A 25,650-nucleotide genomic window follows, 5' to 3' on the forward strand; every position below is an offset into this window, starting at 1 on the left:
TTTATTCCAAATCTTAAATATCATCATAGTAAGCCAGCTGGTATAGAGGTAAACATGTATTTGCTTATGTTCTAAATATGTAATGATAATAGACACAAATGTAACCAAATATTTTGAGTTATAAATTCATTCAATGTATGAGACTAATGGAAAGAACTTTCCATCATTCTTCTATCTCTTTTGTACAATTCAGAGGAAGAACTCTGATCCTTGTTTATGCAAGTGAACTGAAAGTAGTTTGAATATGATTTTTGCTCTTTATATCTACTACTGCTTTGGGTTCATGTTAGAAGCTTGCAAATATTTATTATATAAAATAAATTTAAAAGAGATGTAAGTAGTTAAGAATATATAATAGAAATCCTTTCACTCATTTTTTTATTTGACAATTTAAACAGAAGACTAATAATTTGCATTTCTATGCTTCATCGTTATATGCCTTAAACAGAATGAATTGCAAACCCTTAGTGAAGAAATATGGAAGTGCTAGAAACCACAATTATAGGCCAACTAATCTGGGATAAAACCATTGTCACCGAAATGAGAAGAAGTTCATTAGGTAAAATGACAATTTTTTTTTCTAAATTAAGAATCTAATTGAACTAAAGGGAATCAATTTTCTCAGTGCTACACAGAGAGTTGTACTAGAAATATGTGCATAAGCTCTCAATCTGTGTGCTTATATTCATCAAGACATTTCCTGAAGTTTAAAATTAGTTTTCCAAAATAAAGAAAATGGACATTGCAATAGTATACTCTATGAAGTTGCCTAAGGAAGTCCTCAGATTTCCATGTGTTGGGTATATGTGTTCCTGGTGTGTCTTATACAAGGGATGGCTAAAGCTTTCTGACACTTCAATGTACATTTTTCTTCAGTACTTTGAGTTTATTAAGTGATAGTTTTAAAAATAATTCTTCTCATTAGGGAACAGACATATGAGAATGGTGGGAACACAAAGTTGAGAGAATAATTCTCTAAAATGGGCTCACATGACCCCCAATGTGTTTTATTTTCCAAGAAGCAATTGACCTGCAGCCCTGCCTGGGCTAAGAGGACAGGATATGTCACATTCCTCAGCAAATTACCTGTTAACCTTAGGAAAAATGCAGACTCAAGATAATGTTAATGGGAGGAACCCAAGAGACACTTGTCTTAAGATCCTGAAACTCTGGAAGATAACAATAGTTCTTCCTAAATGTAAAATCTGTAAGAATGTGTGGGTAAGAATCCAATTAGAAGCTGAGCACAATGGTGCACACCTATAATCCCAGGGACTCAGGAGGCAGAGGCAGGAGGATCATGAGTTCAAACCCAGGCTCTGCAGCTTAGCAAGGCCCTAAGTAACTCAGTGAGATTCTGTCTGTAAATAAAATACAAAATAGGCCTAGGGATATGGGCTCAGTGGTCAAGAGCACTGAGTTCAGTCCCAGGTTCTAAAACAACAGCAAAATCCAATTGGAACTAGTCAGCATGGGCCAAGGTGACCTAGAGTTGGCATGACAGTCAGTACTTCAAAGTGTGATGTCACCCTTCTCTCAGTCAATATCCAAAGGTGGACCTGGGCGGAACTTACTGGAAACTTCTCTGGTATCCCCAATGAAACCCGAGTGCAGAAGAGGCTCATTTCCCTTCTCCTCTCTGAGAGGAACAATTCCATCCTTTGAGAGTGTCCCCTTTCCCTTTTGCTATATCTCTTCAGTAAACTCATTCCTGTTACGTTGAGTGACATGTCTGAAATAATTCTGAACTGATCACAAGACTCGGGGTTTGAAGGGAATCTTCGCATTGCCTCAGTGTCTCAGAAGTTCCCAGCTCTGTTAACACTATGACTTCATAATTTTGTAATATTTTTGGAAGCCGTATATGAATTACAGGTTTGTTTGAGCCAACATAAGGCTGGGAATCTGCTTTTCTGGGAACTCCTGTGTGAAATTCCCAAACCCCTAATCATGCTGGTTCTCTGCCTTAGCTCAGAGTCTTAATCAAACAACAGCTCCCCAGAATTGGGCAGAGATGGCCATGACCTACTAAATGAAAAACAACCTGTTTACCAGAGGATCTCCTGCTACACAGAAATCTTACACCTACTGAACCCTTTTGTCTGCACTAGTATAACTAAAGCAAACTCAGGCTATTTCTTTGTTAGAGTCAGACCCTTCTGGTCTGTTCAATCAAAAATCAAAAAATTTGTATTTTATATATCCACCCAAAGAAGGAATGAAAATGAAGACATCTAGGTGAACATTTTTAAAGGGCAAAGAGCAAAAGGGAATGAGTTCATGAAACCAAATATTTCCCACATACTTCTATTTGATAAGAGAAAGCAGGTAGGCATCACTACATTTCTAAAGCCACTGACAAATGACTTTGTTTCCTTATTCTTTCAAAAAAGACGGATGCTGGGGCTGAATGTACAATGAAAGGTAAGCATCACTTCCAGTTTCCTGGAAACCAATGGAAAGGCAAATCACAACACTCTAATTGGTGAACTCTGTCTTCAAAGAGGTGAAAGCTACAAAACAAAATCAAATGGCAATATAAACGCATATGGTTTAATTTTATTTTCTCAAATAACGTTTTCCTTGAACTGAAATATTTCTGTCTCTTACACAGGGAGTGAATTTCATGAAGATAAAATTTGACTTGACAAAGTGATTTGTGAAAAGTTGTTAGGATAGGTAGGAACCTGGCCATATAACCTCCTCTAATGGGAGCAATGGGAGGAGCCATGCCTAGATAAAATTACTTTTTTCCTTCTTTCCAGTTTTAGAAAACATCTGGCAACAAAACAGACAGCATTTAGTGATAATGAACATCACAGTTGCCACACAGGCCAGCAGGAACCCAATCACATCCAAAGAGTAGTATTGGAACCAGGAGAGGTCATGGGCAGCCACCTGGAGGTGTTTAGCTCCTTTGTGGCGCATGACAAACTCAATCCAGAAGACAGCTCGGTCCAGAGGCTTCACTGGCTGATCATGCTGAATTCTTGATAACTTCATAGCATTCTCTTTATATCTAAAGGTGAAACATAAAAGGATCAACATTGAAAGTAAGTTAATCTGTCTAAACACATGAAGTCAATGAAAGTTTTTCACAAGTGCCATATAGATGTTTTAAAATAATTGTCAGAGACCTGCCCTGCATATGATTTGTTTTTTCTTTTGTCACCATATATTGTCTGATTTTAACTTATGTTCTGATGTATAAATATTTCAAAAGTGTCCAGGGAATTTCAAGAAGGTGAGTCAAATTCTTTCCATCAGAAGAAATAGTTATGAACCATTATGAGTCCAATAAGAGAGAGAGTAGGCATATATTTGTAAAACATCACCTTGAAGCTTTTAAAGAGGAATCATATCAGGTGTTCAGTGCTTCCTGTTTTTCCTCTTCTTTTCTACCCTCTACTGTATTTTACACTCAGTAGCCAGACTGGTATTATTAAAATATACACATCTAATTATGAAGCTCTTCTGCTCAAAATTTTCATGTGACTTCTCATCATAAGTAGAATGAAATCCAAGTCTATCTTGTACTAGTGGATTCTAATGGGTTAGACAATGGCCATGATTTCTGATATTATATTTCCTCACTAATTCTGTCTAGGCATATGTGTTTTTTTAATTTTATTTTTATTGATTTTTTTTTTGTGTTATATGTAATGTTAGGACACATTTTAACATAATCACAAAAGCAAGGAATATAATTTGCTCTAACTTAGCCCCTAGCACTCCTCTCTTCCCATACCCTCTCTCCCCTTGCTTCACTCTCTCTACTCTACTGATCTTTTTGAAATTTATGTAAACTTTTTTTAATTAGTGTTTTTGCATATAATTAATATTGGATTCACTGTGATATATTCACAAATGTACATATGAAATTTAACCAGATTTTTTTCCACTCTTCTTCCCTTTTCCTGTTCCTGCTTATTCCTCCTCAATCTTCTTTGATCACTCTATTGGTCTTTCCTCTATTTTTATAAAATTGTCCTTTTTTTATCCTTTCTTACACCCCGTTATTTTGGATTAACTTGCACATATAAGAGAAAACTTTTGACCTTTGAATTTTTGAGCCTGTCTTATTTCACTTGGCATGATAGTCTCCATTTCTATGTATCTACTGAAAAGTGACATAATTTCATCTTTTAGGACCAATATTGCATTATGTGTGTACACTACAATTTCTTTATCCATTCATCTGTTGAAGGGCACCTACATTGTTTTCATAGCTTGGCTACAGTGTACTGTGCTACTATAAACATCAATGTATTTGAATTCCTATAGTATACTGATTTCAGATGTTTTGAATATATACTGAGAAGTGGGATACGTGAATTATATTGTAGATTCATTCCTAGTTTTTAGTGGTTTAGGCACATGTGTGGTCTCCCTGTTCTCCAGTGTCACCAAATGTGTTCTCCCCTTGGCACCTTCATACTTTTAATCTCATCTGGTTTTTCATTGAGTATCCTTTCATGCAACACCATAAGTCTTGCTTATATCTCATGGCTAAGGTCTTGGCCATCAAGTCACTCCTCAGAGGTACTTTGCTTGGTCTTCTTAGCATAGTAGCCCTAGGGATTTCTTCTATTATTTTATGTTGTTTTAAATGTATTTACTAATAATATAAAATACATTGCATTTTCTATAATAAGCCCCAATATTACAAGAAAAACACACCATATCCTAAGTGATCACCAGGAAATATCATAATTAACTTGCAGGGATGCTGAAGCAAGGACACCAATGTGCCCACTAATTGGATAATGATACAGGACTTGTAGGTCATATGTTCTGCCACTTAGAAGATCCTTAAGAATCCTTTAGAAGACTTAAATCTGATAATGACATATAAACTCAGAAAAGTAACAATATACAAATAGCCACACAAAACAAAATAGCTTTTTAAATATATAAATAGCAAACTCAGTGAGAAAGAAATCAGAAAAATAATACCTTCAAAGAAAAATCACTAGGAATAAATGTAATAAAGGAAGTGTAAGTTTTCTACAATGAAATTTATAGAATATTGAAGAAAGAAGATACTGCAAGATGGAAAGTCATGAACCAGCAGAAAAAATAATGTTGAAATAGCCATCTGGCTGAAACCAATCTATAGATTTAATAAAGTCTATATCAAAATACCAATGAAATTCTTCTCAGAAATAAAATAAAAATTGTAAAATTCATATGGAAGCCCAAAAGATCTCAAATATCCAAAGCAACTCTGAACAAAAGGAGAAATGCTGGAATTAACACAATTCCAATTTTAAAATAGACTACAGGGCCATAGTAACACAAATAACATAGTGTGGGATAATAAGAGACACACACCAATGAAATATAATAAAGGCCCAAGAAAATAAACCTATAGAGCTGTAGCCATCTGTTTCTTGAGAACGTTGCCAAAAAAATACATTGGAGAAAAGAGAGCCTTTTCTAAATATAGTTCTGGTAAAACTGGATAGCCATATGTAGAAGATTGCAGCTTGATCCCTAACTCTGACCATGTACAATAATGAACAAAAAAAGGAATTAAACATTTCAGTAGTAAGTGAAATAAGTAAAAAATCAGAAATACAAAATATTGCATGATTCTCCTCACATGTGGAATCTGGCAGTGTAGGTGATATAAAAGTAACAGGAAGACTATTATACAAGAAGAAATGGATCAGGGGAGAAGGAGGAGAGATTGTTAGGATAATGAAAAGTCTTTTAGGACATAATGTAAAACTGATATATTCATATTTACGTCTGATATTTTAATCTGTATTTTTTTCACTTATACATTATTTTATGTTTCTTTTTCCATTCTTTCTTTACTTCTCTCAGAGTATTTTTATTATTTATTCTGCTACTATTTTTTTCTTGGAAATGTAGTTTTGAACTTGTCCTTTAAGTGATACCTTCCTTAAGCAATAATACTAGCATTTGGGAAAATGAGAGTTGAATTGAAGACAGAAATTCTACCTAGAAACTATATACTCCATACAATTTCCTTTTGCAGTATGGAAAAGTTTAAATATTGAAGTTTTGTTTTATCAAATATCATGAAGAAAGTTTTATTGTTCTTCTAAGATTATCACAAAGTTAAAAAAAATCAACCATATGGAATGTTAGAAAGATAATTGCAAATCATATATCTGATGAGACTTATGTCCATAATAGATGGAGAAATATTAAAATCAATAATTAAAACATAAATAACGTGATGAAAAATTAGCAAAGGGTTGGAACTGACATTTCTCTCATGAAGGTAAGTGAATGACCAAAAAGCACATAAAATAATGCTCTTTAGCTATCATGGAATGCAAGTCAAGACCACAGTGAGCTACAATCCTTTTCATTAGGATGACTACAATAAAAGAAAAGGTGATAATAAATGCTAACAATGATATGGAGAAATTGGAACTCTCTTATATTGCTTGTATGCTGCAAAAATTTTTGCAACTACTTTGGAAAATACTTTGGCAGATCTGAATACATATAACATTATCATATGACCTAACAGTTCTATAACTAGAAATTACCAGAAGACATGAATACTTATGTTCATATAAATTATACACATTGTTCATAATAATCAAAATTGGAAACAGAAACCTTTATAAACTGATGAATTGATAAATTACTTTGAATATTTCCAACCACACAATGTTATTCAACAATAAAAAAACAATAAAGGCTGACCCTTGGCAAAGCATGATGAAACTAACAGCACTAGTGAAAGAAACCATTGAAAAAGACAATAATTTTTATTATCTTTTTATGTGAAATATTTAGAATAGGATGATCTATAGAGACAAAAAATAAATGGAGTTTGCCTAGTCTAGGAGGCAATAAGAAATGACTTTAATGCATTGTCACATTTCTTTTGATGTGATAAAATTTCCAAAAATTATACTATTTAAGAGTTTTATAACTATGGAAACATCAAATTAATTTGAATTTTAATTCACACTTTAAAGAGATAAATGGTATATTGTGTGTTATACATCATTAAAATCTGTGAAAATATTAATACTGATGAAATAATTTTTGAGTAAAATAATTTATGGTTGCAGAAATTTTAGGTATTTATTCAAGATACTGTCATATCTCTATAAGTTTATCATTCTTTTCTTCTGTAGATTCTGTCATATTTATAAATTAAATCCTCATTGCAAATGGCTACATATGGCAAATATTTTATGTATGTATAGAAATGGTGCAGTAATCATTTTCTTATGTAATCTACAAGATCAATGCAATTTTGAAATTCTTATGATATTTGAAGTTGTATACAACTCTGAAACAGTAATGGTCAAACTGATTGAAAATAGATTTAATATGGATTGAATCTTTAGATTCTTTAAATTACCCTCCTCCACAGCCACATCAATGTTTATAGCAGCACAATTCGCAATATCTATACTGTGGAACCAACCTAGATGCCCTTCTATAGATGAAAGGATAAAAAGTGTGGCATATATACACAATGGAATATTACTCAGCAATAAAAGAGAATAAAATCATGGCATTTGCAGTTAAATGGATGGAGTTACAGAACATAATGCTAAGGGAAGTTTGACAATCAAAAAACCAATTGCTGTTTGTTTTCTTTGATATAAGGAGGCTGATTCATTGTGGGATAGGGAGCAGGAGCATGGGCAGAAGAGATGAACTCTAGATAGGGCAATATTTGGAAGGGAAGGGAGGGGGCGTGGCATTATTCACGATGGTGGAATGTGATGATCATTATTATCCAAAGTACAGGTATGAAGACATGAATTGGTGTGAATACACTATGTATACAACTAGAGATATAAAAAGTTGTGCTCTATATGTGTAATAAGAATTGTAATGAATTCCACTGTCATATATAAATAAATTAATTAGTTAAAAAATTACCCTCCTCAAAATGGGCTAAAATTTATACTCATTGATGAGAAGATAATTCTTCTATGAATACTACCCAGTGTCAAAGTTGTTGTACTCACATAGGGTCATTAATGACCATCCTCAAGGCCTTAAGAAGATCTGCATTTTACAGTGTTCTGTATTCCAATTGAATAGCTGCTCCCTTGGCCTTCACATAGCAATGTTATCAGGTTGATCCTCAAACAAAGGAATGCCCACCATAGGGATCCCATGGTAAATCCCCTCATAGACGCCATCGGTTCCACCATGAGTTATAAAAGCTTTGGGTTTTGGATGACCTAGGATTGATTTAATGTCAGAAAAATTATTAATTTAAATCTTAGAAAGAAAATGAGAAATGTGTATTATAAGAAATTAAAGGGATCAGTGTGTATTTTAGATGACAAATTATTGTAAACATGACCCTGCATTAATTATTTTTTTTCATATCACAGAGGAACAAGCACCTAAGTCCACTAGAGTGCTAACTGAAAACTACAGGAAAGAGAGGGTACATAACTTGAGACTTGAATATTGAATACAACATTAATAGGTAGAAAAAATAGAATTTTTTTTTAGTAAAAGAATCAACATGCACTTATGGAAAATAGGTCATGAAGGACATGTTAGCGTATTATCTCATTAAGAAAAACTGAAGTCGCAAAGTTTGCTATGTAGCATGTCAAAAGCAGCAGGGAATAGGATGGTGATGGTACTAAATTCAGAGAAAAGAGAGACTACACTTCATTACAAAATGTGTTTGCACTTCATAATAAACATTGTGCATCAATTTCTAGAGAAAATAAAGAGTCACTGTTCATAAAAAAAAAAAAAAAAATCCTGGTTGCCATTTTGAAAGGTATTTGAAATACACCTGGAGGAGAAGAAAGAATAAGTGAAAGACATACAATAATTGCACCAGAAATAAAAATAACTTGGATTCTGTATATAATGACTGTGTATATTAAAATTGCAGCTTTTTGCTTTGTTTTTTTTTTTTTTTTCAAACCATCCCTAGGCCTGGAAAATAATTAAAATGAAGTTGAACATTGTGTTTGATTTTTTTAAGTAACAAGTATTGAATAAAATGTTTCCTGTTGAATTGTAAGCATCTAGATTGATGGTACTCATGCTTTTAGGACTTATCTCAGAGTCTTATCAAGAAGGTCATTTTGGGGGATCCAGTTGTATATTCGGGTGTTGGGTCCTAATTTATCTGGCTTCTTGCCTTGATATCTCCAGATGACCTGTTTGGTAAAGAATGTACCTTATTCTATGATTTAAAGTTTAATGTTATAGCATGTTTGCATTCTAAAAATTTAAGAGATCATCTAGTTCAACATTTAACACATAAGGAAATAAGTACAATTTTAAGTAACGAGAAATACTAAAATACAAACTAAAACTCCATAATTATTTTGTTTTATGCATTTTATCCTAGATTTCATTTTCCAAATTAATATCATTATGTTTATTTCTTGTGAGTGACATAGATTAGACAGGACATATATTGTTTAAGATGCTTATTTCAGTTTGCATTGTTTTTTATACACAAAAGCAAACCAATGCAGTCAGCTACTATTAGAAATAAATGAATACTAAAAATTACATGTAACTTGTTTTAGGCTTCAATTTATTAAACACTACCTATAAGAAAGCTTTTATTGGTACTTATGGACCTTAACCCACACTTCTATCAATATTGGTGAATTGGAAATTCTTTAAGTTTTAAAAGGAAGAATCCATTCGCAACTTACAAATAATTACATGGATATTGAAATAAAGTTCAAAATTGTGAGGTTGCTAAATGTTTTAAAACTGTGTGTTATCATTCAATGATGCAGTACAATTCTTGTTAGTAGTCTTGTATATCTCCAAGATATTTTTATGTTTAGGAACAAAGTAAGGAGCTTACTCTGGAAATTAAAAGCAATCTTCATGAACTGGAGTATAATTTCTAAGTGCTTATCTTCTATATGTAATGGGAGCAGCAAAGTAAATTTAGGTCTACAGAAGGAAAAATAATTGGGCGATTAGGAGAAGCCTATATCAGATAGGAAACTGCAAAGCAGATAGAAAACACTCAAAGATCACAAGAGTGGTTATGTTAGAAATTTGGTATTAAAGCATTTTATGGAGGTGGGAATTTGAATTTCATCCCATGCCAGGCTTTCTTTTGCTTGACTCTTCCTTATACTCTCTTCTTTCTTCTTAAAAGGTATTAATCTGATGTTTTAGAAGCAAAGTCTTTTGGGGTACATTTTATAATGAACAGGGTCAACTTCAAAGGCAGAATTACTCTCTCCACTTTCTCTAATTGTCAGACATTGTCAGGATCCTGTCCACTAGTGCAAGCTGTTTTTTTCTTTTTCTACAAATACATGTGACTGAGTGGGAATTTGGCCCAATGGTTTGGGTAGCCTTTCTCCTCAAAACTCCAAGAACAGTTTATTAAATAAATTTATACTTTTTTTAAATGGGGAGGGTACATATTTTGGGCTTACAGTTTCAGAAATTCAGTCCATATTTAGCTGATTCCATTGTTCTTGGCCAAAGATGAAGTAGAATATCATTGCAAGAATACTATTCTTAAATGAGGGTAGGCAAAGAATAAGGGATTGCCTGGGATAACTAAAATCATGATAAAATTCAGCCTTCTTCAATACCTGCTTAGCATTATTGTGGATGTCCATTTATGAGTTAACTTTTTATAGCTTTCTGATAACATTTGCTGTGTATACAGTGCCCTCAGGGATCCTGCAAGGAAAAGGAAGAAGTAACAGGGAAGAATGTGGTACCTGTGTAAATGCCTGTGATACCCTTACAATTAAAATATCACAATGGACCTGTAAAATATATTTTTTATGATCACAATGTTAATATTAACATGAATTAAACACTCTCTACTGTTTAGAATAACCACACATATTTCTGTTTAAAACATGATTTTTGAGATGAATTAGAGATATCACAATAGGTTATGTTTCACAAAGGATGCTTCACTAAGCAAACCCTTTATAAAGTTTAACAGACTTTTTACATATTTGGCCACTAAGAGGGCACTTTTTCTTACCTTTTGTGGAATCTGTGCAAGGGCAAATGCAATTATATTGGCTTTCTCTTCTGGCATGTTAGAAACCATCGACCCCAGAGAAAACACCACAATACCATTTTCTCCAGAACTCTGTACAAATTCTTCCATTTCCTGTGAATAAAACATTTGCTCCATCAAAAAAGATGAAGAGGGAGGGGATACAAGATGTCAGATTAGAGGAAGGCTGCCTTTCTAGTTGCTCCAAGGATCAAAATATAAGCAGTGAGAATACTGCTTCTTAGTGAGGTGGGTGAAAGAAGGATTTCACTAAAATTCAATACTGGACAGTGAGTGTGTCTCAGAGACTAAGAAGTTTGGGTTCATTAAACAAAGAAGACTACATTGATACCAAACTTTTTGTGGAAGCATCTACAGCAGTAGTAATGGTGCTGTCTACCACAGAGAAATGAAAAATGAATGGAGAAACACAGTGGACATATTTGGTATGAAAAAACCTGAGATCAGAGAAGCAACATGAACTTAGCTGATCCAGAGGCTCCACTGAGCACTTGTGATTGAAAAGTGCTATTTATTTACTGCTTGGGGAGAGATGAGGTGGATTCATCTTGAGGTGGCCTTGCTCCAGTGTCTGTTACCAGAAAGAGGAGATCTGAGCAAACACTGCTAGAATTCCTACTGTGTGGCCTAGAGTGTACCTAGCTAAATGGGAGTGAAACAGGCATAGATAAGATTTTACCCCAGGGGATTCAAGTCAGAAAAGCAAAGGGGCAGCACAACTTGCTTTTCTTTTCTTTTCTTTTTCTTTTTTTTTAAGAGAGAGAGAGAATTTTAACATTTTTTTTCTTAGTTTTCAGCAGACACACATCTTTGTTTGTATGTGGTGCTGAGGATCAAACCCAGGCCGCATGGGAGCGTGCTACTGCTTGAGCCACATCCCCAGCCTACAACTTGCTTTTCTTTTGAGCTGGTGGCTGTTGTGACCAGCTAAAGTGGGTGAGAATCTGAACAGGAACTTAGCGAAATACTAAGGGACTGAGCCTAGGAAAAATGTGCAGGTGAACAGCAGAATGTATGGAAATCAGTTCCTCTGTAAAATGAGTAGAATTCTTAGGAGGCTTATGAGATTCAGACTCCCTACAGAGATAAGCAACTGCCAGGCCCTAGGTGTGTGTCCATCCAATTTCTTCAGAGTATATACCAAATAAAACCCCTGAGGTCTGATTAGACCTAAGTTTCCTCCATCAGAACCCATCTCATAGAACACTGCAGCAACCCCACCTCAGGAGTGCATAGATCTGGTCTGTGCACACAAAGCTCCAACTGACACTTCTTCCCATTTCAACCTATGTCATACTGGTAAGAAGGGCAGCTGAGAATTATTTCAAACACCTTCAGTCTTAGGCCATTCCTAGTGGTAGCTCAGAGAGAAACACAAAACGAGGAAGGGGATAACAAAATCCAATCTTTGCTTTTATTCTCAGGACATAGCTAAAGAAGAAATGAAATGAAAAACAGTTGAATATAGTCAGTAACCATCCATTCTGACAATTTTGGCCACCTCAGTGGAAATGATTCCTTCATTTATCATTAAGAATATTTTTACTTTTTCTTATTCTTTCTGTTTGTTTGTGTATTCTTCCATTACTGATGGGTTTATGGACATATATTCATATACATTTCTTTCTTTTTTTCAGCATTTTTTAAATGTGGCTATTTTTCTTGCATTGTCTTTTGAGAGTCAGGATTTTTGGTGTATATAAATTTGTTTTGTTTTGTATTGTTTTAATTGTTTGTTTCTGTATCTCTCTATTATTCTACTGGTTATAGCGAAAACCTATTCTCTATTTCTCTCTCCATTTATTTGTTTCTCCTATTTTCTCCTCCATCCTTATAACTATCACCTGCTCTCTCTTCTGCATTCTCTCTCTTCACTTTAAAATTTCAAACTTTTTTCCCCTATCTTCTTATCCCACATTATTTCCTCTTACTGACTGTATTTTTGCCATCTTTAAACTAATTGGTTTATATAACTCTTGATCCCACCAATAATGTTGTTGCAATTATTACTTCTTTGGATGACATAGTTGACACCTGTTTCTTGTTTTAATGTCAGATTTAGTTTATATTTATGCACTGCTTCATTGTTGGCAATTGCTGACCCACTTTTTCTGTTTTTTGTAGCAATTTACATTTTAGAAGTCATAATAGAATCCAGGTATTTATTTTAATGCTGTATATTATTTGTATCCAATGTTATTATTGTTTATTTCCCCTTATTCTGTGAGTAGCTAGAAATCCACAGTGACACTATAGGTTCAAAGGGTAGAGAAGTGCATTGCTGAAATAAATTCAACCAAAATACAGTTCATCTTGCTCCACATGAAAATTAATGGCATTCAATAACTAACTATACATTAATACAGAGAATAATAGAGATAAAAACTCAAACTAATGATAAGGCCTCAAATAGAAACAGCTGTGGGTGGGTTCATGGTTTTCACCTATGGAATCCACTGCACAGAATAAAATAGAATTAATTCAAAGGTTGTGAACACCATACTTATAAAAGAGTCTTAATCCAGATCACTCCAGGACACTTTGGAATTTTTTTTTTAAATCAGGTAAAGATTATTCCTTAAAATTGGAAGAGGCCTAGGGTTGTGACTCAGTTGTAGAGTGCTTGCCTAGCACACATGAGGCACTGGGTTTGATCCCCAGTACCACATAAATAACTAGCTAAATAAAATAAAAGTATTGTGTCCATCTGTAACTATTTTTTTTTAAAGTATGGAAGACAAATCCCTCCTAACATATGCATAAAATCCAACACAAGACTATAAGAATTATGTAAAAATAAGGTAACACAAAATCACTTAAAAGTTCCTAATTTAGCAACAACTGATGCCAAAGATATTGAAATTTTTAAAACATCAGGTATACAATTCAAAAAGTAAATTATTATAAACTAAAATCAATGAAATTATCATATTTTAAAATGATCAATGAATTCCAAGAGAACACAGAAAAACAATTGAATGAATTTAAAAAAAAAATCATTACAGAATATAAATGAAAAATTCAACAAGATAGAAATATTGAAAAAAACCAAACATAAATCTTGAAAGTCAAAGATAAAATAAACCAAATAAAAGGTCAGTTGAAAATCTTTAAACTTCAGTAGACAATACTGAAAACAGAACATCAGATATAAAAGAAAAAGTGACCAGCTTTGAATATTCAGACAATACTAAAGAAAATAAGCCACCATGATGATAATAATTATTTAATGAAAGAGTCCATATAGAAGAATTAAAAAACAAACCCTGAAGTTCACAAATGAACAAATCGGATGGGAAGAGTAGCTAAGCAAATGAGAAATAGGACCACATTAAACATAAATGAATCACAATGACAGGAATTAATAAACATATCTTTGTAATGACATTGAATATAAATCATCTCAATTCTTTAATTAAAATATATAGTCTGGAAGAATGGATTATAAAACAAGATGTAATGATATGTTGTTCATAAGAGACACATCTTACAGGTAAAGACAGCCATAGGCTGAAAGCAACAAGATAAAAATTATTACATAATGCAATTGGAATCAGAAAATAAGGAGGATTATCTACTCTTCTGACAAACAGACTTCAAGCCAAAATTAATCAGAAGAGACAAAACTGGTCACTTCATACTGGTAAAATAAATAATCCAACAAGAAGATATAACAATTATAAATATTTAAGTCATAAACATGGATCCAACTAATTACATAAGAGACACTAGTCCAATGGAAGCCTCAGATAGACCTGAATGAAATAATTCTTGGTAATTTCAACACAATTCTCTCATCTTATGATAGGTCATCCAGACAGACTCAATAAGAAATCTTTGGACCTGAAAAATATTATAAGTCAAATGAACTTATGGATATCTATAGAACATTTCATTCAACAGCATCTGAATATCCTTTTGTTCTCAGCATCTCAAGAAAACATTCTCCAAAACAGAGAATATTTAAAGCAACAAAGCAACTCTCATCAAATACAAAACAAGTGGTATTACTTTTTATATTCTACCAGATCATAATTGGATGAAATTAGAAATCAACATGACAGAACCATACAAATCTATATGAACATATGGAGATTGGACAATCTCTATTGTATAAAAAATGGATTATAGAAGAAATTAAGGGAGAATTTTAAAAATTCTTAGACTCAAATGAGAATAGTAATACAACCTCTGGGGCAGAATGAAGGAATTTCGAAGATAAAAGTTTATAGCTGTGAGTTCCTGTATAATAAAACCATGAAAATCCCACATAAAACCTAATTTTTTTTCATTTCTAGGCCCTTGAAAAAGAAGAGCAAACCAATTCCAAAACCAGTAAAATAGCAACAAGATAAATAAATAAGAGAAAGAAAACAGGAAGGAAAGAATTCAAATTATTAGTTTGTAGATGATATGATCCTATATCTAGAAGTGCCAAATGACTCCAACAAAAGACTGATATTGCTAATAAACAAATTTGATAAAGTAGCTGAGTACAAAATTAATGTACAAAAATCAAAAGCTTTCTTATATACCAACAATGAATCTACAGAGAAAAAAAAATCAAGAGAATTATTTCATTCACAATAGCCTCAAAACAAAACAACAACAACAACAACAACAACAAATACCTAGGAATAAAACAAACAACAGAGTGAAAAGACCTCTAAAATTGAAGATTGAAATTATAGAAGACATAAAATAAGTTGAAAAGACCCCCCCGTGTTCATGCATAGGTAGAATTAATATTATTAAAATCACCAACTATCCAAAGCAATATACATAATATATATGTAATCCTCATGAAAATATCAATGACATTCTTCATAGAACTAGAAAAGATAATACTAATATTCATCTGCAAGAATAAAAATCCCTTAATAGTCAAAGCAATTCTAAACCCAAAAAGCAATGCTGGAAGCATCACAATATCTAATGTCAAATTATACTACAGAGCTGTAGTAACAAAAACTATGTGGTACTGACATGAAAACAGACATATTGACCAGTAATATAGAATAGAAACCACAGAGAAAAACCACACACATGCCAAAAACATATGTTGGAGAAAAGATTGCCTTTTAAATAAATGATGCTGGGAATATTGCATGAAAATGAAACTATACTCTTATCTCTTACCCTGCACAAAAATCAACTCAAAATGGATCAAAAACCTAGAAATTAGAACCAATACTATACAACTCCTAGGAGAAAATGTATAGTCAACACTCCAGCATGTATGCACAGGCAATGACTTTCTCAAGTAGAACCCCTAAAGGTCAGGAAATAATTCCAAGAGTAGATAAATTGGAAGGCATCAAATTAAAAAGCTTCTGAACAACAAAGGAAACAATTAGAATTGTGAAGAGATAACTTATGAAATGGAAGAAAATCTTTGCAAAACACCTTCTGGCAAATAATTAATATTTAGTATATATAAAGAATTACAAAAACTTTAAACCAAAAAAAATCAAACAACCCAAATAATCAAAGAGAAAATGAATTAAAAAGATGCTTCTCAGAAGAATAAATATAAATAGGCAACAAAATATAGAAACAAAAAATGATCAACATCATTAGAAACAAGGGAAATGAAAACTACACTGAGATTTTATCCTCACCAGTCAGAATAGTAGTCATTGAGAATAAAAAGAATAATAAATGCTGGAGAGGATATGCAGAAAATTTTTTTACACTATTGGAGGAATTGTAAATGAGTATAACCACGATGGAATCAGTATGGATAGTTTTCAAAAGAGTAAGCATGTAAATATCATATCATCCAGTATACCATTTCTCAGTATTTACCCTAAAGATTTAAAGTCATCTTATAACAATGATACATGCATACCCATTTTATAGCAAAACAATTCATAATACACAAACTATGGAACCATCCTAGGTGTCTGTCAATGAATGAATGAATACAGAAAATGTGGTATATATACACAATGGAGTTTTATTCAGCCAAAATAACAAATAAAATTATGTCATTTTTCAAAAAATGAATGGAATTAGAGTCTCTTACATGAAATAAGTCAAACTCAGAAAGTCATGGGTTGTATATTTTCTCTCCTATTTGAAAGGTAGAGAGGAAAAATGGAAAAAAATGAGGGTGGATCTCATGTAAATCAAAGGGAGATCAGTGGAGAAAGAGACCAATGGGAGGGGGGTGGGAAGGGAAGGGAAATTCCTGGGAAGTTTTATTGGCCAAATTATTCTGTTATACTGTGTGCATGTATGAATATGTAACATCAAATCTCATCATTATGAACAACCAAATGAACCAATAAAAATGTAGGAAAAGCTGAGAAATTATTGGTATATAAACTAAGCAGAGAAAAGAATGTATTATTATAATTTGGGAGTTATGGATACTTTTAAATTGACCCAGTCACTCACTTTCTTTGGAAAGAGATATGTGTTATGACATAGACGGCTTCATTAGGCTTACTTGTGGAAATAAGTGTGTGTGTGTGTGTGTGTGTGTGTGTGTGTAAGAAATGACATAGAGCCATTAAATAGTAATTCCAGAGATGATGTTAGAAATTATTATATGTAGACTCTTAATTCATAATTTTATTCATTAGTAATGTTAATTTTTTGTTAAACACTATAGCTAGTACTTGGTTATGAATTCTTATTGTTATAGTACTTCACTTGATTGTATTCCAGGCAGGTTATCAGGATGATTTTTTAGTTTGGAATTATTAGTACTTGTTTCGGTTGTTGTGAGCCCAGAAGTAAAGTTACCTGTGCATAGGATTTTTGTACATTTTTATGTTTCCTATCTCTATAGCATTTCATTCCTTACTTTATAATTTGTGAGAGTTTCCCAAGTTTTCCTCTATAATAGCTCATAAAAACTGGAGATTAAAAAACACTAGCATTCAGAAGATTAATATTATGGTTTGGACTTTCTTTTACATAATTCTAAGGATCCTAACAATCCTCTACATGTCCAGAACTATACTGATACATAGTCAGCATTTTCACTTCATTGGAATGATACAAGTACTTGAGTAATCATATCTTTGGGTTATTTATATGTCTCATCTTTTGCCCTGAAATTTTCTAATGATAATGAAGTTCTATTGAATGAAATGTGTATCAGGGGCTATAAAGAACCCTTATTTTTACATCATTATGAACCATGGGAGCTCTTGTACCACAGTGGGACTTCCTCTCGACCTTTTATAGAACAGGTCAACTTGTTGAGTAGCTCATTCACATATAGTGGACATTGTACTACTCCTAGGAACTTGTGACACATCCAGTTATTTTGTGATTCCAGAAATTAGAGCAACATGTACAGCAGTATATTCAATATATTTTCTCCCTGCTCAAAATGTTCTTCATCTCGTGTTGTACAAAGATTTTCTCACTACTACTGTTTAATAAACGTACCCTTTTTTAAAACCAATTAATCCCTGACATACACAGGTCACCATCTTTCTGCAACATTATTTTTAAAGGAAAAATAAATCATTCGAAAATTTGGAAGAGCATGAAAAAAGTATGTAATGTTTAAGAAGATTTGCCAAAATGATCTTTGGTTCATTTAGAGATATTTTTGGTTCAAAATTTGAATTTTTTCATTGTGGTCTTTTTTTGCTGTTCATGTAAGTACATGAATAGATACATGCACATATATAATGTAAATGGAAGATTAAAATTCTTTTATAAATCTTTTCTTCTCACTAAAATATTAATATTATTATAATCAGTATTTTGCCTTTTAGTCTCCAACTAACCTTGTATTGTGACTTAATGTGTTAAGCATTTATTTTTAAAGTAATTGTACAGGGCAAGTTGGTACACGCCTGTAATCCCAGCAGGTCAGGAGATTAAGACAGGAGGATCTCAAGTTCAAAGCCAGCCTCAGCAACAGCAAAGCACTAATCAACTCAGTGAGATCCTGTCTCTCAATAAAATGTAAAATAGGGGTGGGGATATGCCTCAGTAGTTGAGTGCACATGAGTTCAATCCATAGTACCAAAAGATAGATAAAAATAAATATATAAGTAAATAAAGTGATTGTGATCATGTGGTACGTACCAGAATAAGTTTTAAGATCATTACTTAATGTATGACATCGCTTAATGTGTTAATTAATTAATATAAGACATTTTTTCCAATATGTATTCTATAAGTAACTGCCATGAACACAGATTACATTCATTTGATTTTTTGTTTGTATAATTACAATTGGTATACTGTGAAACCCAAGGCTATTTGCATTGTTAAGAGTACTGATATATTTGGATCTTTGTCATTTTGACAAATTTCTGTATTTAAACAATACAAAAATTGTCTGAGAATCTAATTATTAATGGAAAAGCAAGTAATTTGAGGGAGCATTACTTTATATAATGAAGATCAAGAAGACAGTGTTTCTAATATTGGCCTGTATTCTAATCTTGTTTATTCTATTAAATAACACCTGCTACTATTATTCCTTATCATGATCACACTGCTATCTACCTTCTCATCGTCCTCCTCCTTTCTCTGCGTCTTTCCCCTTTTATTGACGAGGTCTCTTTCTCCTACTGTGAATGGGGTAATCTCTCAAGGTCAGAGGTTAATGGTTTAAAACATTCAATAACTCTATCTCAGTTTTTAGTCAGAATTTTCACTAAATTTGGTTTTCTGTTTGTATTGTACGGAACTTATCACAAACAACAAAATAATTCTATTGAAAATGAGGTTTGAGTAAGATCTCAATGTGTTGGTGCCTTTAACGGGTAGGGAAAAAGCCACTCTTTAGAGATCACATAGCAATATGGCAAGTAATGTTTGCTTCTAAGCATGGTATTTATTAAAAATGTTTTAGACTCTCTTGTTTCCTCCTATGAAATATTATCCTATTTGCTGACAGAATGAATTTGTAATTATAAACTAAAGGGCTGTGCTCAGAAATAAATGACAAGAAAACTTAGGTCATCATTATGTTTGCAAAATACATTTTCTTTGTTCATTCTGTCAGGAAGCTGTGATGTTGAGACCTGAGTTTTCCAAGGGAGTTTTCCTGAGGTGTCCTCTAAGATTGGCATATGGCAGAAAGCTCTCTCAAGCTAAACATCCCTAGCATGGTCTAGGATGTAGTAGTCTGAGTTCTCAGGTGAGTTGTTCAAAGGCTGGAGTGAAGACAAGTAAAGGCCACACATTTATATCACTGAGAAAAGCAATTCCTTTTAAGCTATAAGGTTGTAAAGAGCTTGAACACTTAAAATATAATTTCAGCAATTCTACTTTCTTATTTGATTGCCAAAACTCATGCATTTACCTTTAAGCAAATTGATGGAATATTTGTTCTCTAGGTCTTTGGTTGAAAATACAGTGTTGATTTTTCAGAAATCTAGTTTCTGTTATATATGAAATTGTATCCACTGTGCCTGGCACATATTACCTAATTAATATTATTGGTAACAGAGCTATCATATTATACCTGAGTGGTCTACATTTACAAGAGAAAATCTATGGTAGTTTGTTTCAGCCATATTGTGACTTTCTATGTCTCAAATTGAATATAATCCAAATTCATGTACACAGCAGTGTTTATGGTATGCTAAAATGAATTAAATGTAAAAATGCCCAAATATTACTATTTCTAAGTATTAATCGTGCCTTTTTGGTATACTTAGGGTCTTAAAAAGTAGATAACAAAGTTCAGTTTTTCAGAAGGAAACATAGTTTTATAGAAACATAAAAGGAATAATTACAATAGCAAATATTGCTATGGATCCTATGTTTGTACCAAGGACATTGTGTATCAGTATTATCTAATTTTTCCAGGCAACACAAAATGAAGTTTGATTATTAATAGATAAATAAGCATAGTCACATATAAGAACAACCTCATCCATGTTTACATCATTTGTTATCTGCAGTCTTGCAACAACTTCCTGAGTGGTTCCTCTGCATTGTCTTTCCTTCTAAAATCCAACTTGGTGACTGCATTTTTAGATTTTTCAAAACAGAAACTTTATTCACATTTCTCTTATGCTTAACTCTTTTCATTGGCTACCCAATATACTTCACAGATATTTTTAATAACTACTAACTATGTGGCTTTCACTTACCTCTCTAGCATCATCTCCTCTTTGCTGAGCCTTCTCCTGCTGAACTACTATTGAAATTCTTGGGAGTTTTCCTTACTACTTATTGTATGTGCTTTTCTTTTTGTGTCTTCCTCTCTCCCCCAACCCCTTTTCCTATTCTATGGATTCTTTAGAATTCACCTCAGTTATCAAGGTTTTTAGGATTTTTTTTATGATCTTCTCTAGAGGTTTCATTAGTATTGTATAATTTCCTTATGATAACACACAAAAATTTATTACTTGTTACAGTCTCTGTACCCAGATGGAATATAAGGTCTGGTTGATGCAGAAACTGTGTCAACTTTATAACTCTTTATATCCAGCACTTATCTCTGGTATATGACAGTCACTTAATAAATATTGTTTGTATTTATTAGAATAAATGATTAATTCTTAAGTCTTATTATTTTATGTATATATTATTTTTATATATTACATAATGAAGGCCTTAATTTTCCTGATTATTCTCAAGGATGCCCGATATCCTACTTTCTTCTGTGACAATATGAAATGCCATTACATGTGATGGCATAGAAATGCCTGGGTCTATAATTGGCAGAACTCTTCATCTTGCTTTTCATATCCCTGAGTTAAACACTCTGAATTAAGAATGCAGAGTCATTTCTACCCAAAATGCTAATCAAACAGAACAAAACAAACAGAAGAAGATTCACCTTAGGGAGAGGTTTCGCAGGTTTACAGTGGAGTCCTCCAACAAAGTCAAAATTTGGTAAGTATGGACGAGGAAATTCTAAATCCCAATAGGTTCGAATGAGCCAAAAATCAGCTTTCCCCATTGTCTCATATATTGTATGGGTCTCCCTGAATGGAGAAAAGAGAAGAAAAGAAAATGAGAGACATGTACCTTGAATGCTTGATATATTGCCTTGAAATGAGTGGGATGTGTGTAGGTAAGGTGTTCAAATGCACTTGTGTATGTGTGTGTTCGTGTGTTTGCAAACTATAATTGGTATGCTTTTTAAAGCACATGTTTGCATACTATATTTGATACATTTAACGTATGTTAATATGTACATAAACTAGTTGTGTGGGTACTTTCTAGTGTTCCATTAATATATTTACAATCACAATTAAATTATTAACCTAAGCCTCCATAGAAGTAAACATGCATTTTATTTTATTTTCTCTCTAAAACTACAAAAGTAACCTAAATTTTTAGAATTTTTGTGAGATCCATTAACAATCAGTGCTCCCATAACTGTAGACATATATTTTCTAGGAGTAGTCAGTCTAATTTTTACAATTGAGCAAACCATTCCCTTGATCCTTGATTCTTCAAGTGAATTGTAATGATTTAGTTATTATGCCTGAATTCCTAGTGATCTCTACTGCATTTGCCTCATATTAAGAGATTAATAGTATTAAATTTGTAAAAATATTTGTTTTTGAAAGTAAAAGCCAGAAGGTTTACAAAAATATTAAAATAGACATTGGTTCTCATGCTTAATTTAGTTCATATTGTCTTAAATGGTATATGCAGTTTAAAAATATAGACTAATAAGGTGTGGTTTTACTCTACACCAAGGTTTTAGGCCTTAACACATGATTAGTTTGTTTTTATCAAAGGAATATGAAATATAAGGTATCACAATTTATAACTTTCTGTGTCTGAGATAGAGACACTGTTAAGTGTGAAGTAATCTTCACAGCAATGCAAATAAATATTTTTTTTAAATTTCTAACTGAGGAAACAAAGCTATTCAAAAGTAAACAATTTCCTCCATGATACATATATATGGTTGTGCTATTTATTAATAAATACATGTGTATGTTATTAATATACATGCCTATCATCATTAAAACATTTAGTGAGATTAATAATGATTGTCCTTAAAGATGAAAAGAATAGTAAAATGCATATGTAATTGCTCAGAGCAATCTTCCATGATTCAATTTACAGGTTATTATTTCCTGAAGCATTTTGAATAAGTAATTGGCACTGTTTTCTAACTGGCCCTATAATATAAGGGTCCTTTTTGATTGGTGAGACTACTTGTTCATCTTATATTTTCATTCCACCCTTTCACTTATAGAAAAGAAAATTCTTCTGATTTTATATTCATGCAAGCTCAGCTTCAAAGTCACAGGAAATTTAGGGTTTCACAGTACTAATTAAAGAAACATCTTACCTAGAACTTCACTGTAAAACTGATTCCATTTCTTCACATCAAGTGATTGGATCCAAAAATCAAAATAAAGCATATACATTGTGTTTTTAATATGATCCATGAATGTCATTTGAGCACTTAATTCAGACATAATAATGGGCATGTAGGAAGGAGGGAATGTAAGTCCACCACTGTATTTTTCAAATGTATAGCCAATAGTAAAGTGGAGGGTGTATACAAATGGTACTTTAAGTAGCTCAGCCAGCAGCTCACCACAGGGACCACCTGCATCTGCAAGAACAACATCAAACTTTGATTCATGTAGTTTCATCATAAGTTTCTTGTTTAAAACTACATTTCTGCAGAGTTGTTCAATTGTATCAGAATATTCCTTTAAAATTTTTTGTAGTAATGAATAAAATTACCAAAAGTCATCTTTTGGAATATCATAAATCCATTCATGGATCCATTTGGAGAAAAGTTCTTCCAAATGTTGTTCACTTGAAGGTGCAGGGTAAACCTCAAAATGAATAGCCGATGTTGTGTTGGGATTAATAAGAATGGAAGCTGTGGATGTCAGAACAGTCACTTCATGACCTCTCTGGAGAAGTTCATCCAGGATTGTCTTTATGTTGATCCAATGGCTGTATTCTGTGGGCCAAACCAGCACTTTTCCACAGCTTCCAGAGCTAAAGTAACACATCAGTTGTATCAGCAGAAGGACTGAGTTCCTGTTCACAGACATATTGGCGCAATGCAATGCTTCTTTTACATTAGCAGCTCTTCTTTTCTTCAATTTCTCAGACTTATATATCTCAAGATAAATCAATCCAAAGTTAAAGTATAACTCCTTCACTTCAAAGTCCAATTGTACAGGCTGATCATGTGGAACTTAGGAGAACAAACACAAGGTAGAGTACCTCAAGGTTATAAAAGTTTGTATGCCCTAGAAGGGTTCATTTGTCCTGTGGTGCCTCTCTCTGTTTCTTTCTCTCTCTCCCTCTCTCCTCCAGATACTGACATGAGCTGAGTGGCTTTTCTTTGCTGGGACTTCCCTCAGGATGTGCTACTTCACCTTAGGTCCAGAGCAATGGAGTTAGCCATCAATGGACTGAGACCTCTGAAAACTTAAGCCCCAAATAAACTTTTTCTCCTCTAAGTTGTTCTTAGGTATTTTGGTCACAGTGATGAAAAAGTTGACTAAAATAATTACTCCTCTCAATATTGTAAAACCAAACCTCAACACAAACATGGGTGGTGACAAGCAATGTTCAAATCACAGCACTCCCCTACTGAAAATATGATTTCAGTGATGCAGATACTTGAATCAAGTTTACCTTATAATTTTTAAGAATAATTGTTAATATTTTTTAACAGTAGTGTAAAACATTCTAATCTAATCTATTGTTATTTTTTTTTTTATGTTCTTGGAAGCAGACAATACATAGGAACTGGGGCAGGAGTTGTGGCTCAGTTTGGAGCACTTCCCTGTCATGTGTGAAGCAATGGGTTCGATCTTCAGCACCACATGAAAATAAATAAATAAAATAAAGTCATCATGCCCATATACAACTAAAAAAATTAAAAAAAAAATAAAATACCTAGGAACTTAACTCACCTTTCAATTTCGCTCATCTCTGTATTCCTATATAGCTTATCTTAAAATTGGTTGAAGTTTTCCAATCACCACCCCTTAAATCACTCCTTCAATAAGGTTAAGATTTTTATGATTATGGTGCTATTGTTTAGAATTTCAATGAAACTGTTCCAAGGGTCCTGTTTAGAATCTAGGAGTATACATGTATAGCTACACATTTAAATTATCGTATTTCTTAGGTTATTATTTCTATGTGGCAACTTTTGCCCTGATATCCAGTTGATACTTTGATAGAATGTGCTCTATTTAACTGGGGGTGAGTGGTGTTTCTTCTCACCTTTCTGTGTCCCACAGGGAGCACTTATACCACAGTCAAAGAGGTTCAGCCAGCATTTCTCCAGTGTAGATCTGGTCAGCCTTTTGATCAAATCTCTTAACCTTTTAGAAAGCTCCTGGTAAAGACATATTTTCTTGAGATTCTTTGAAAATTATTCTTGTTTGAGATCATCAATACATATCAATTGCTAAATTATTATCTAACATAACAGCAATCCCATATCGTTCAATTTAATCTCTGTTGTGTGTTAGTCAACTTTGCATTGTTATTCTAATAAAATTCTTGAGATAATGAATTGATAAGGTAGTAAAAATTATTTTGGTTCACAGTTTGGGACATTTCACAGTCTGTTGGCACCATTGCTTTGGGCTGATTTTGAGGGGGTACATCACGGTAGGAAAGTATGGCAGAGAAACTGGCTAGGAATTAAAAAAGAGACATAGAGGAAGAGAAGGGGCTTATATCCCAATATTCTT

At 32.9% G+C, this 25,650-nt stretch overlaps 1 pseudogene; it reads right to left on the reverse strand.

Annotated features, from left to right (window-relative positions):
* Positions 1-2,733: 2,733 nt before the first annotated feature.
* Positions 2,734-23,985, reverse strand: LOC114083540 (UDP-glucuronosyltransferase 2B17-like; annotated as a pseudogene).
* Between the last annotated feature and the right edge of the window lie 1,665 nt (positions 23,986-25,650).

The sequence above is a fragment of the Marmota flaviventris genome, chromosome 7 (genome assembly GCF_047511675.1).
Source record: "Marmota flaviventris isolate mMarFla1 chromosome 7, mMarFla1.hap1, whole genome shotgun sequence".
Lineage (NCBI taxonomy): Eukaryota > Metazoa > Chordata > Mammalia > Rodentia > Sciuridae > Marmota > Marmota flaviventris.